The 14,872-nt window shown below is 45.1% G+C and overlaps 4 protein-coding genes and 2 pseudogenes across 5 annotated transcripts in view; 4 read left to right on the forward strand and 2 right to left on the reverse strand.

The window, feature by feature from the left end:
- The window catches only part of LOC144698460 (uncharacterized), a 404,975-nt gene that overhangs the window by 338,289 nt on the left and 51,814 nt on the right, over positions 1-14,872 (forward strand). The gene's annotated exons all lie outside the window — the stretch shown is intronic.
- LOC144697207 (uncharacterized) overlaps positions 1-14,872 on the forward strand; it is a 301,742-nt gene that overhangs the window by 194,359 nt on the left and 92,511 nt on the right. The gene's annotated exons all lie outside the window — the stretch shown is intronic.
- LOC144697338 (uncharacterized) overlaps positions 1-14,872 on the forward strand; it is a 264,249-nt gene that overhangs the window by 187,748 nt on the left and 61,629 nt on the right. The window lies entirely within an intron of this gene.
- LOC144696975 (uncharacterized) overlaps positions 1-14,872 on the reverse strand; it is a 404,367-nt gene that overhangs the window by 105,158 nt on the left and 284,337 nt on the right. The gene's annotated exons all lie outside the window — the stretch shown is intronic.
- LOC144698459 (uncharacterized) lies at positions 1,857-2,760 on the forward strand (annotated as a pseudogene).
- LOC144696962 (uncharacterized) overlaps positions 8,981-14,872 on the reverse strand; it is a 36,872-nt pseudogene continuing 30,980 nt past the window's right edge.

A 14,872-nucleotide genomic window follows, 5' to 3' on the forward strand; every position in this document is an offset into this window, starting at 1 on the left:
CTAGACATTCCCTCCTCTCTATTGATTGTAACTAATGCATCCGACTTATCTCCTCCTGCTTTTTCCCAATTTCTCCTCCCCTGAAGGTGCTGACTCTTGGGTTCAGTTTCACACTCACCAATTGCTCTCCCCAATCTGTCGACCATGTACTTTGTGTCAGGGTGGGGTCACTGCGCCCCCCACCCCCACTGTCATTCCAGTGCCAGGAGTTTGGAGACTGGGCTCCAGATGAGGAATGGCGGCCGCAGCTCCCACAATCCCCCTTGTTGGGGAAACCGCTCCATCCGCCGCGTGGGCGGGCGGCCCGGGATTGCGCATGTCCAAGGGAGAGGGGAAGCTGCGCATGTGCGGGGTAGAGCCCACCCCTTCACTTTATGCTGAAGGATGACCAATGGGAAGACTTGGAGGACCGGAAGGACTATGGTCCTCCAGCCAATCAGAGAGCAGGTTTTGTGTGAATGAATATTGAGCTTCACACAGACTAAAACTTCCTCCTGTTTCCAACATCTGTGAGTAAAACACTTTCTTTGCTCCCCCTTTCCATTTCTTTTCTCATTCTGGGGGGAAATTGTTGACGTGCAGGAACTGAAGGGAAAGGAAGTGAATCCAGGGAGGGTGCAGACTCTGGAAAGGTTGGCCCAGGTCTCTCTCTTAAAGACATTGACATCCTTTGCTCCCTCTGCTTGACGCATTTATTTGTCTGGCTAAAAGGATGGTCTCTTTCCTCATGTTCACAATTAAAGGGATGATTTCCCCAAGAGATTGCTGACATTTAATGGGGCAGTAAATGAATATAAGACGGAGATATGTCTAGTTGTTACATGATGCCTTGTCCATATATTATTTAAGGCTTTATAAACTTCATTTATTCTTATTTGTTGGTTTATAATATAGTATCGTACCTACAGTTATATATTTCCAGCCAGAGTCATTATATTAGAGAAAGGTTATATTCAGCAACTCGAGTCCACGCTTAGTCACTGAGGAGCAATCCAGTCAGTCCCATTCCCTTCTATATCCCAGTTCCTCTGCAAGTTTATTTCCTTCAGGTGTCCCATTCTGTTTCATTTTGGAATCATTGATTGTCTCTGCTTCCACCATCCTCATCGGCAGTGAGTTTCAGGCCATTAACACTTGCTGCAGAATTAAAGTTTCACCTCATCCACTCTGTATTGCTAATCAGTCAATATACATATATATAGACATAGATATTTAGGTTAGCAGCCTGTCTGAAGATTTTCAGGTCTTTGGCTCCAGGACAGGAAACGATGACCCTGGATCTGTCAACCAGCATGAATTGGCACCTTCAGGAGAATTGGGAAGGTGTGTATTAGGTACAACAGCGTGAGAATGGAGGGAGAGTGTGTGGGATGGAGATTTACAGCTTTTGGAGAATGAGAGGGGAAAGAATGTTCCATACAAACTAGAATTGTCTCTTAATTTCTACCCTGTACTGACAGTGATGATTTTTGTAAATTCCTTTTACAGGATATCAGAAGGGGAAGATTTGCAGACAGAAATCTCAAAACAAGATTCACTTCAAGATCTGACAGACTAATTTGATTAATTGGGTCTTGAATATCATTGGCCCTTTGAACCGAGCAGGAAAATGTTTGTCTGTTATTGTCTGCTCAAAAGATTTTAAGCCTCAATGTGATTGGAAAAGTACTGAGAGAGACACACACACCTGAATGAGGGTGTTCCAGTGCACTGACTGTGGAAAGAGCTTTAACCAGACATACAGGCTGTAAAATCATTGCCCCATTCACAGTGGGGATGGACCGCATGTGTGTTTTGTGTGTGGATCAAGCTGCCTTTGATCATTGAATCTGGAGAGACACAAGTACACGCGCACCATGGAGAAACCGTGGAAATGTAGGGACTGTGGGAAGGGATTCAAAGCCCTGTCTGAACTGGAGATTCATCAACGCAGTCACACCGGGGAGAGGCCGTTCACCTGCCCTGAGTGTGGGGCGGGATTCAGTGATTCATCCAACCTGCTGATGCACCAGCGAGTTCACACTGGGGAAAGACCATGCACCTGCTCTGAATGCGGGAAGGGATTCACTTGGGTATCCAACTTGCAGACACACCAGCGAGTTCACAGCGGGGAGCTGCCATTCACTTGCTCTGAGTGTGGGAAGGCATTCACTCTGTTATCCCACTTGCAGACACATCAGCAAGTTCACACCAGGGAGAGACCATTCATCTGTACTGAGTGTGAGAAGGGATTTACTAATTCGTCCAATCTGCAGAAACACAAGCGAGTTCACACCGGGGAGAGGCCATTCAGCTGCTCTGAGTGTGGCAAGGCATTTAATTAGTTATCCCACCTGCTGACACACCAGCCAGTTCACAATGGTGAGAGGCCATTCACTTGTTCTGAATGTGGAAAGGAATTCGTTCAGTTATCCAAGCTGCTGATACACCAGCGGGTTCACACTGGGGAGAGGCCATTCATTTGCTCTGTGTGTGGGAAGGGATTCACGCAGTCATCCACCCTGCTTTCTCACCAGCGAGTTCACAGTGGGGAGAAGTCGTTCATCTGTTGTGTGTGTGGGAAGAGATTCAGAGATACATCCAGCCTGCTGATACACCAGCGAGTTCACACCATGGAGAAGCTTTTCACATGCTCCACATGTGGGAAGGGATTCACTCAGTCAACCAACCTGCTGACACACCAGCAAGTTCACAAGTGATTACAGGGGTTGGATTCTGCTGTTATTGCTGCTGTTAATCACATCCAGAACTGAACCATGTTCATTCTCACTCTTGGTGAAGTGGGAGGGTCAGAGGCTGAACTGGCCGGTCTCATGACTTGTTTCCAGTGGGCTGATATTCTTTGAGCCTGGGAGTGCACATTTCCACTGAAATGATCCACAAAAGCTAATAAAGTACATTTATTTTATCCTGGATAGCAAATAGTGTTTTTCCGACCACTACAGGTAGATATAAAATAAATACATTTGTCTCTGTTCCACTGAGTCCACAGCAAAGGGCCAGGCCAGTCGGCTGAATTGGTCTATGTCAGTATTTATGCTCCACATGAGCTTCCACCTACCCCTCTTCAACTCCCCCCATCAGCATATCCTTCTATTCCTTTCTCCCTCATGTATGTATCTAGCTTCCCCTTAAATGTATTCATGCTATTCACCTCAGCCACTCAATGTGGTAGTGAGTTCTACATTCTCACCACTGGCTGGGTAAAGAGGTTTCTTACGAAATCCCTATTGGATTGTTGAATCCCTTCATCATCTTAACGACTTCCATCAGGTCACCCTTCTCTTTTTGAGAGAAAAGCAGCCCCAGCCTTTCCTGAGGGGTAAATGCTCTCAGTTCTGGTATTATTCTTGTGAATCTTTGTTGCCCCTTCTCCAGTGCCTCTATTTCCTTTTTCAAAATGGAGATCACAAATGTTGACAGTATTCACAGTGTAGTCTTAACCATGGTTTGAAAAAAGTTGCACATAACCTCCCTGCTTTTCAATTCTATCCCTCGAGAATGGAGCCTTATATCTGGGCCCCACGCTTTAGTGTGAAATTCTTCGAGAGAGTGCAGAAGAGATTGACAACAATGGCACCAGGGATGAGGGACTTAAGTGAGTTGGAGAAATTGGGGCAGCTGAAATTTCTCTCTTTGGGTCATGGAGTCATTAAGATATACAAGGAGACGCTTCAGCCCATTGAGTCCATGCTAGCTCTCTGTAGAGTAATCCAGTCAGACACATTTCCCCATTCTATCACTGAATCCCTGAAAGTTTATTTCCCTCAACTGCCCATCCAATTGCCTTTTGAAATTGTTCATCATCTCTGCTTCCACCCTCCTCATAAGCAGCGAGTTCCAGGTCATTACCACTCACTGTGTGAAAATATTCCTCCTCACATCCCCCCTGCATCTCCTGCCCAAAACCTGAAATCTGTGTCCCCCTCATCCTTGTACCATCAACTGATGGGAACAGCTTTTCTTTGTCCACCTTATCTGAACCCGTCATAATCTTGTACACCTCTATGGAATCTCCCCTCAACCTCCCGGATTCAAGGAAAACAACCCCAGCCTGACATCTAAAATAAAAAACAAACAATATGTTAATACCTGAAATCAATTGGGAATGTTTGATTTCTGTTTTAAAGATATGATGAATATATTGTATTGGACAGTGAAGGAATTGGAGTAACTCACCCGGGTGATCAGTGGAATGTATCAATCTGGTATCCACCTACATTCTAGTGAAAGTCATGGAGATGTAGATGAGATGAATAAGTTGATAGATTTCTCTGGGATATCTTTAAATCCTTACCTATGAATTTTGTTTTAAAGAAAACCACATTTGACAGTCTGGCCATGATCTGAAATATCAGGACCAGAACAGGGGGAGATAAGCAAAGACAGACACTCACTTTGATCTTTTGATAAGCGCACCTGAAAGGTCAGAATATGTGGCCTGACATTGGGATACCGGTGTGAGTGTGCAGATGTGATTTGTTACATGTGAAGACAATAGGACGCGTAAATTCATGGTGAAGTGGACTGAGAAATGGGTCCCAAACATACACAGCTACTTGACAAACAACATGACATGAAATGGTTGATGTAATGAGAATGAGACAATATTCTGACATCATCAAAGCATTGACACATACTCCAGAGGGAAACTGACTGTAAAACAATCAGTATAGAATTAAACACACTGGTCATGTTCAAAAAGTGACTAAAATTGAACTAGCAGAGATAAACATTTGGATTGGGTCAATTAAGGGCTTGGGAGAAATAATACTGAGTGAGAAATGTCCACAAGCTGGGCAGGGATAAGGAGAGAGCTGGAGAATCTTTTACATCCATGCTTGATCTGTTGCTGGAAGCATATGTCCTTATGTACTAGTAAACTAGAACTCATGGTGCTCCTTCAAGAGAAGAAAAGATCGAGTAGATGTTGCCCCAGGTGGGTCAGAACAGAACTGGAAAATAACGGAGTGAAATTGAGTGAGGGGTCGGAGAGAGAGTTCTCCTCCCCCTCAAGATGTGGGCTGTAAGAATCCTGGGGGACTCCCTACTTTGGGTTTTCTTGCTAATTAGTGAACACTGAATTAAAAATTATGACAGACTGTGCATTTATTTTTAACTTGATTGTTACACTTCTCCTGTTTTTATTCCTGTTGTGATTACTGTCTGGGTGAGGATGGTTGACAGGTGACAGGATGGGAAATTGTGGCTTGGGTCTTCATTGACCAAATGTTTTATTGATCTGAAAGGTGTAAAAGGGGCCAAACTTCAGCAGAAATCTGACAGAGCTGAGAACAGACGACTTGCTCTGTGGGAACAGGGAGATGAACAGCTCCCAGAGGACAGAGAAAACAAGAGTGCCTTGAATCCTAGATGACACCTGGGTGTCAAGGCCACCATGTTTTCACTGCTTGGCCTGGGAATGCCGACTCCCTGTACTGGGAACGGAGCGTGGGAAGCCAATTGTTTGAGAGTTTGATGTGGCTTGGGCGGGTACAGATGGTTCAATGACGGGTTTTGTAATTGGTCCATTCAAATGTTAGCTCAGCAATGATTGGGTTAAATCAGTCTCCATGGTCCAGTATCAGAAGGAATTCCCGGAGCACAGAGATTTGTAGAGGTTTTACATATTGCATTGACTGGTGCCCTGGCATCTGGCATCAGACCAGGGAGCATTTACGTGGAGATGGTGCTTCTACCCAGAGTGTAATGGTAATGCTGCTGCACTTTGATACTACTGCTCAGACATGAGCATGTGTCAGGTCTTATTTATACTGAATAAAATCTAACCACTGCCACCAATAAGGGTTATCACTGTGAATCATTTCAGAGTTTGGAAAAGGGGATAAAGGGTTAATTGACTCCCTGACCCCCATTTCCTAACATCGCTGTGTCAAAAATAAAATCTCATCTCTCCCTCTGGCTCCTTTGCCAATTATCTTAGAGGGACTCATTTTCTATTAAAGAGCCTGCCAACCCCTCTCACCCACTTCCTTCAAGTGCAGAAATCTAATCATGAAAAGCCCAGAAAAATCAAATATTTTTACTGATAAAAGTTTATCAATGAAATTGAACATGGTTAAAAAAACAAACAGAAAGTTACTTGAGGATCAAAGACAACCAGAGTAAAAGAATGCGCTCAGTGTTCTGGACCCAAATGGTTTCTCTTCGACTCCTCTGTAACCTGTTCCTGTGACTCCCACTCTGGACACAGGGGCACTGAACCCCGGGGTCGGGTCGCCATCAGCCCCGGTCACCCCCTCCTGCGCCCTGATTGGTTGGAGGCCCATTTCCCAGTCAGTCCTCCAGCACCTTCCTGTCTCTCTATCAGTGTGACGCCCATGGCAGTTTCCCAACCGGGGCACAGGCCCTGTTATTCTCAGCTAAATTCAGCCCTCAGCTCCGTCGCCTGGCTGTCATTGACACCAGGAATAGAGAGTCAGAAAGGTGCTAGTGGCTCAAATGGGAAGTTGAAGCTTGTGGCTCTGAACCAACACTTCAACATTTGTCAGTCAAACACTTGTTATTTATACTGGGGTTTTTATTATTAGAATTAGACGCTGGAGGCAAAGGGTAACTTTTCGTTTCTAACTTGGTATTGTCTATAGTGTCAGCCGTGGCTCAGTGGGTAACACTCTCATCTCTGGGTCAGGAGGCTGTGGGATCAAATCCTACACCCAAGACCTGAGGACAAAAATCAAAGCCAACATTCCCAGTGCCAGCACTGAGGGAGTGCTGCACTGTCAGTGCAACCTTCTTTCGAATGAGATATTAAACTGCCAGCCTTGTTTGTCCTCTCAGGTGGATGTGAAAGATCCCACAGCCACTATTTCAAAGAAGAGCAGGGGAGTTGTCCCCAGTGTCCTGGGTAAGATCCATCTCTCAATCAACATCATTAAAAACAGATCATCTGGTCACTATCCCATTGCTGTTTGTGGGATCTTGCTGTGTGTAAATTGGCTGCCGCATTTCCTACATTACAACAGTGACGACACCTCAAAAGTACTTCTTTGGCTGTAAAGCGCTTTGGGACATCCTGTCGTCTTGAAAGGTGCTATATAAATGCAAGTCCTTGTTTAATTGTGAACATTCAAACACACCACATCCAAGATGAAGATTTTTTTGTTTTGAAAATCACAGCGAGATGTTGTGATTTCAAATTCACTGCCTGAAAACGCGCTGGAAGCAAATTCAACTGTATCTTTCAGAAGGGAATGGGACAGATTCTTGAAAGGAAAAGAAAATTGCAGGGCGATGGGATTAATTGGACAGCTCTTTCAAAGAGCCGGCAAGAGCACGATGGGCTGAATGGCCTCCTTCTGTGCTCTATGAGCCTCGTGTGCATTTAAAGGGAGGGGATCATCTTCAATTGTGGGTGACATATTAAAGTAAGCAGTGCCTCCTCTTCTCTCTATGTTTAGTTTAACACTTAAATCTCCCCTTAACATTCTCTGAAGTGGCAGATGGAATTTAATACAGAGAAGTGTGAGGTGATGGGATTTGGCAGAGGGGATAGGGAGAGGAAATATAGACTTAATAGCACAGTTCTAAAGAGTGAGCAGGGACAGAGGGAGCCCATGTGCAGAGATCATTGAAGGTGGCAGGACAGAGTGAGAGAAGAATTAGCAAAGCACATGGGATCCTGGGCTTCAGAAATAGAGGGATTGAAACAAAAGCAGGGAAGTTTTACTGAACCTTTATAAAGCTCTGGTTAGGCCACAACTAAAGTATTGAGTCCACTTCTGGCCACCACACTTTAGGAAGGATGTGAGGGTCCCTGAGAGACTGGAGAGGAGATTTACCAGAATGGTTCCAGGGATGAGGGATTTTAACCACAAGGTTAGGTTGGAGAAGCTGGGGTTGTTCTCCTTGGAGCAAAGGAGGTTGAGGGGAGATTTGATAGAGGTGTACAAGATTATGACAGGTTTAGATAAGGTGGACAAAGAAAAGCTGTTCCCATTCACTGATGATACAAAGATGAGGGGGGACACAGATTTAAGGTTTTGTACTGGAGATATATCTCCATCATCGTTCCTGACCCACTGTCGCTGGGTCAAAATCCTGGAACTCCCTAACAGTACTGTGGGTGTACCTACACTACATGGACTGTAGCCGTTCAAGATGGCAGCTCAGTACCACCTTCTCAAGGGCAATTAGGGATGGGCAGTAAATGCTGGCCCAGCCAGTGACAACCATACCCCATGAAAGAATGAAAATGAAAAGATATGGTGGGGATTTGAGGAGGAACATTTTTACACAGTGAGTGGTAATGACCTAGAACTCGCTGTCTGTGAGGTGGGTGGAAGCAGAGACAGTGAACGGTTTGAAAAGGAAATTGGATGGGTAGTTGAGGGAAATAAATTTTCAGGGCAACAGGGATAGAACGAGGCAATGTGACTGAATGGTTTGCTCTGCAGTGAGCCAGCATTGACACGATGGGCTGAATGGACTCGTCTGCCCTAATGACTGTGATCTCCATTTAGAAAAAGGAAATAGAGGCACTGGAGAAGGGGCAACAAAGACTCACAAGAATAATACCAGAATTGAGAGCATTTAACCCTCAGGAAAGGCTGGGCTGCTTTTCTCTAGAAAAGAGAAGACTGAAGGGTGTCCTGATGGAAGTCTTTAAGATGATGAAGGGGTTCAATAATCCAATAGGGATTCATGAGAAACCTCTTTACCCAGTGAGTCGTGAGATTGTGGAACTCACTACCACAGTGAGTGGTTCAGGTGAATAGCATGAAGACATTTAAGGGGAAGCTAGATACATACATGAGGTAGAAAGAAATAAAAGGATATGCTGATGGGGGAGATGAAGAGGGGTGGGTGGAGGCTCATGTGGAGCTTAAATACTGACATAGACCAATTGAGCCGACTGACCTGGCCCTGTGCTGTAGACTCAACGGAACAGAGACAAACATATTTATATTAGATCTACCTGTCGTGTTGGAAAAACATTATTTACTCTCCAGGATAAAAGAAATGGACTTGATCAGCTCTGCTGAACATGTGCACTCCCAGGTTCAAAGAGCATCAGCCACTGGAAGCAAAGTCGTGAGACTGGTCAGTCCAGCAGAAAGAAACCCTCCGACCCTCCCACTTCACCAAGTGTCAGAATGAACATGGTTCAGTTCTGGATGTGATTAACAGCATCAATAACAGCAGAATCCAAACCCTGCAATCACTTGTGAACTCGCTGGTGTTTCTGCATGTTGGATGAATCACTGAATCCTTTCCCACACTCAGAGCAGGTGAATGGTCTCTCTCCAGTGTGAACTCGCTGGTGTGTCTGAACGCTGGATGACGTTCCAAAGCTCTTTGCACAGTGAGAGCAGCTGAACGGTCTCTCCTCAGTGTGAATGCGCTGGTGGGCCATCAGAACCACAGCACTTTTGAAGCCACACCCACAGACAGAGCATTTAAAGAGTCTCTTATTGGTGTGACTGGCATGGTGTCTCAGCAGGCTGGATGACTGAGTAAATTGCTGCCCACACATGGTGCAGGTGAACGGCCTCTCTCCGGTGTGAACTCGCTGGTGTGTCAGCAGATGGGATAACCGAGTGAATCCCTTCCCACACTCAGAGCAGGGGAATGGTCTCTCCCTGTTGTGAACTTGCTGGTGTGTCTGCAGATGGGATGACTGAGTAAATCCTTTCCCACACACAGAGCACATGTACAGCCTCTCTCTGGTGTGAACTTGCTGGTATGTTTGCAAATGGGATGACTGAGTGAATCTTTTCCCACACTCGGAGCAGGTGAATGGCCTGTCCCCAGTGTGACTGCGTCGATGTGTTTCCAGCTTAGATGGGGATCTGAATCCCTTCCCACAGTCCCCACATTTCCACAGTTTCTCCATGGTGCTGATGTCCTTGGGTTTCTGCAGGTGGGACAATTAGTTCAAGCTTCGAACACACAGAACACGTGTACAGTCTCTCACCACTGTGGATGGTGCAATGATTTTTCAGTCTGTGTAACTGGTCAAAGCGTTTTCCACAGTCAGTGCACTGCAACACTCACACTCGGGTGTGTGTATCTCGGTGTTTTTCCAGTCACACTGATGTTTAAAATCTTTTGATGCAGACAGAAGAGACAAAGATTTCAAATGGTAGATTGAAAGGCCGACGATATTCTGGTCCCAATGAATGAAATGACTGTCAGATCTTGACATGATGTTTGGTTTGAGATTTTTGCCTGAAAACCCTTCCCTTCTAATATCCTGTAAAAGGAATTTACAAAAGTCAACACTATCAGAACAGGGTAGAAATTCATAACAGGCAATTCTAGTTGTTCTGGAACATTATTTCCTGTCCCGTTCCACACACACTCCCTCCATTCTCAGTTCTGCTGGACCAAAATACACCCTCCCAATTCTCCTGAAGGTGCCGATTTATGCTGATCATCAGATCGATGCTCACTATTTCCTCTCCTGGATACAAAGACCTGAAAATCTTCATGCAGCTCGCTCGGCTATATATATATTTATTGGACTAAAATGTGTTGAATATACAGTATTGTTTTCCCCGATTAGAAATAGAGGGTGGATGTGAGCAAGACCTTTTATTAGGTACCGAGCGGTCTTGACCTGGAGCTCGCTGCCTACGAGGCTAATGGAAGTGGAGACGATCATGAATTTGAAAATGGAATTGGATGAGCAGTTGAAGGAAATAAACTTACAGAGTAACAGGGATATAGAGGGGGAATGGCATTGAGTGGATTGCTCTACAGAGAGTCGGCATAGACTCGAGTTGCTGAACGGACTCCTTCTGTACTGCAATGACTCTTATATTTATTCATCGGATGTGGGCATCACTGGCGAGTCCAGAACTTATTGCCCATCCCTAATTGCCCTTGAAAAGCTGGTGGTGAGCTGCTGCTGCTGGAAATGACTGGAAATATACACAGTACTATATTAAAAAGGTAGAAATAATAATAAATGGACTCTGTTCCTGAACCAGAAATAATATTTTTAATGTGTACCATATAACAGCACTAGACATATCTCTGTCCCATATTAATTTACTGTCCCTTTAAATGTCAGCTATCTCCTGGGGAAACCACCCCTTTAATTGTGAACATTCGGAAAGAGATCATCCTTTTAGCCAGACAAATAAATGTGTCAAGCTGAGGGAGCAAAGGATGTCAATGTCTTTAAGAGAGAGAGAGAGAGAGACCTGGGCCAACCTTTCCAGAGTCTGCACCCTCCCTGGATTCACTTCCTTTCCCTTCAGTTCCTGCAAGTCAACAATTTCCCCCCAGAATGAGAAAAGAAATGGAAAGGGGGAGAAAAAAAAGTGTTTTACTCACAGATGTTGGAAACAGGAGGAAGTTTTAGTCTGTGTGAAGCTCAATCTTCATTCACACAAAGCCCGCGCTCTGATTGGCTGGAGGACCAGAGTCATTCCGGTCCTCCAACTTTCCCCATTGGTCAATCTCCCGCCTGAAGACAGTGGGGCAGCGGAAGCCTCGCGGGCGCGGGAGACCCTTTGACCCTCACGATGGAATGAGCGGTTAGCCATTGGGAAGCGCCATTCTCCGCACATGTGCAGCTTCTCCCTCCCTTGGACAAGCGCTGTCCCGGACCGCCCGCCCACGCGGCGGATACAGCGGTTTCACCAGAGTGGCGGATTGTGGGAGCTGAATCCGCCATTACTCATCCAGAGCCAAGTCTCCAAACTCCTGGGACTGAGATAGAAAGTGGGGGTGGGGGGCCCAGTGACCCCGCCCTGACACAAAGTACATGTGGGTAGTCACTGGATTTGATTGTGACGTCCCCTTAGCAAAACAGTTTGTTAACTTCAGGTGTAAAGATTTAGAACCTGGGTGACATATTGGGGAGCGCAATAGGTGAGTGTGAAACTGAACCCGAGAGTCAGTACCTTCAGGGGAGGGGAATTGGGGAAAAAGCAGGAGGAGGATAGTAGGATGAATTAGAGCTACAATCAATAGGGGGGAACGGAGCGTGTGGGGGACAGAGAATTATCGGTTGAGAGAAGGAAGGATGTTCTATGACAACTGGAATCAACAGTTCTGGATTTCTACGCTTTGCTTTTGTAGTATGTTTGTAATCTGATTTTATAGTGCATTACTGGAAGGATTTGCAGTCCGGAAACGCAAGCCAAATATCACGTCAAGACCTGACAGCATCACTCAACTTATCAGGACCTGGCGATCATCAGCCTTTGAGTGCTGAATGAAGCATTATTTGTCTATCTACTGAAATGTTTTCAGCTATCAGTGTGAGGCTTCAATTGGTCATCCAGCTTGGTGATGGACAACTGTAACCCGACAGGGGATGAACTTTGCAAACATGGCAGTGGGAGGGGCTTTGAGAAAGCAATCAAGCTGGAAACTCAACCGTGCAGTCACAGTGGTGAGAAGCCATTCACCTGCTCCATGTGTGGGAAGGGATTCCTTTGCTACTCCACCCTGCTTAGACACCAACTCATTCACACTGTGGAGAGGCCCTTTGCTCGCTCCCAGTGTGTGAAGAGGTTCAGAGATTCCTCTCAGCTGCTGGGACACCACGAGAGGCCATTGACCTGCTCTGAATGTTGGAAGGGATTCACTCACTCATTGAGCTTGATAACATATCAATGAGCTCACACCAGAGAGAGACCAGTCACCTGATCCAACTCAGAAGGGATTCACTCAGTCAGCCAAGCTGCTGGCAAACCAGTGAATTCACACTGAGGAGAGGCATTTAAATGTTCCATGTGTGGGAAGGAATTCAGCCAATCCTCCAGCCTGTTGATACACCAGTAAGTTCACACCAGGGAATGGCTGTTTGAAAGTTCACTCGCTCGCCCCATCTCCTGACACAACACTGAATTCATGTTTGACTGCAGGGGTTGGATTCTGCTGTTATCGCTGCTGCTAATCACATCCAGGACTGAACCATATTCATTCTGACATTTGGGGTTTGTGAGAAAATCTGAAATTGTCCATTTTGGCAGGGAGAATATAAGAGAAGCATATTATTTAAATGATGAGAGATTGCAGAGCTCTGAGGTGCAGAGGGATTTGGGTGTCTTAGTGCATGAATCGCAAAAGGCTCATAGGCAAGTACAACAAATAATTAAGAAAGCTAATAGAATTTTATCATTTATTGTGAGGGGAATTGAATACAAAAGTGGGAAGTTATGCTTCAGTTATACACAGCACTCGTGAGAGCATATCTGGTTTACTGTGTAGTGTATTTGGTCACCTTATTTAAGGAAGGATGTAAATGTGTTGGAAGAAGTTCAGAGAAGGTTTACCAGACTAATATCTGGAATGGGTGGGTTGTCTTATGAGGAAAGGTTGGACAGGCTGGGCTTGTATCCATTGGAGTTTAGAAGAGTAAGAGACAACTTGATTGAAACCTTTAAGACCTTGAGGTGTCTTCACAGGGTGGGTGTGGAGAGAATGTTCCCTCTTATAGGAGAGTCTAGTACTAGGGGGTCAATGTTTTTAAAAAAGGGGTCGCCCATTTAAAACAGAGATGAGGCGAATTTTTCTCTCTCAGAAGCTCACACAACCTTTGAAACTCTCTCCCTGAAAAGGCAGCAGAATCAGAGTCTTTGAATATTTTTAAGGCAGCGGTAGATAGATCCTTGGTAAGCAAGGGGGCAATAGATTATTGAGGGTAGGCATGATGCAGATTTGAGGTTACTATCAGATCAGCCATGATCTTATTAAATGGCAGAGCAGGATCGAGGGGCTGAATGGCCTACTCCTGCTCTTTGTTCTTAAGTTTGTGTGTTCTGATGAAGTTAATACACCCTGTAACTGCGCTGGAGCTTAATACTCCAGATAAATATCAAATAAATCAGCTTTGTTTTGGACACACAGTTTGTCAGGTCCTTAATGTCAGTGAAATGAGAAAAGGTAGGTTTTAAGCAGAATCTTAAAGGAGGAGAGAGAAGTGGAAGGGTTAAGGGAGGGAACTCCAGAGCTTAGGAACCTAGCAGCTGAGGACTGACAGAGTATCAGCCCTCGATTATGGGCGACTCGAGTCTCTGGAGTGGGGACTTGAACCCACGACCTTCAGACTCAGAGGTGAGTGTATGAGACTGACTGAGTCCTGGTGTTCGGGGAAGTGATGTGAAGTCTCAGTTGCCTCATCCTTTCTCTGTACTTTGCCCCAGTCCAATAACAATAACCCTAAATCTAACTCTAAACCTAACAGTGAGCCCAACACTAACCCTAACCCTAATCTCACCCTAAAGTTAACCCTATACCTAATTGTAACCCTTAACCTAACCATAACCCTAACCTAACCCTAAACCTAACCATAACTTTAAACCTAGCCTTAATCCTAAATCTAACCCTAAACCTAACCATAACACTAACCCTAACTCTAACCCTAACCTAATCCTAAAACTAACCCTAACCCTAAACCTAACCCTATAAGTAAACATAACCCCAAACCTAAACATAAACCTGAGCTTAACTCTAAACCTAACCCTAAACCTAACCATAACCCTAAACATAACCTGAACCTAACACTAATCCCAAAACTAACCATAACCCTAAACCTAACACAACACTACCCCTAACCATAACCCTAAAACTAACCCTAACCCTAAACCTAACCCTAACCCTCAGCCAAACCCGAAACCTAACCATAAACCTAACCCTAACCTTAACAGTGAAACTAAACTTAAACCTAGCCCTAAACCTAACCATAGCCCTAAACCTAACCCTAACCCTAAACCTAAACCTAACACTAACCCTAAGCATAATCGTAACCCTAAGCCTAACCCTTACCCTAAACCTGACCCTAAACCTAAACCGAAACCTAACTCTAAACCTAACCATAATCCTAACCCTAACCCTAACTTAACCCAAAAGCTAATCCTACACCTAACTGTGACCAAAACCTAACCATAAC

This window comes from Cetorhinus maximus, chromosome 23 (genome assembly GCF_964194155.1).
Source record: "Cetorhinus maximus chromosome 23, sCetMax3.hap1.1, whole genome shotgun sequence".
NCBI classification, from domain to species: Eukaryota; Metazoa; Chordata; class Chondrichthyes; order Lamniformes; family Cetorhinidae; genus Cetorhinus; species Cetorhinus maximus.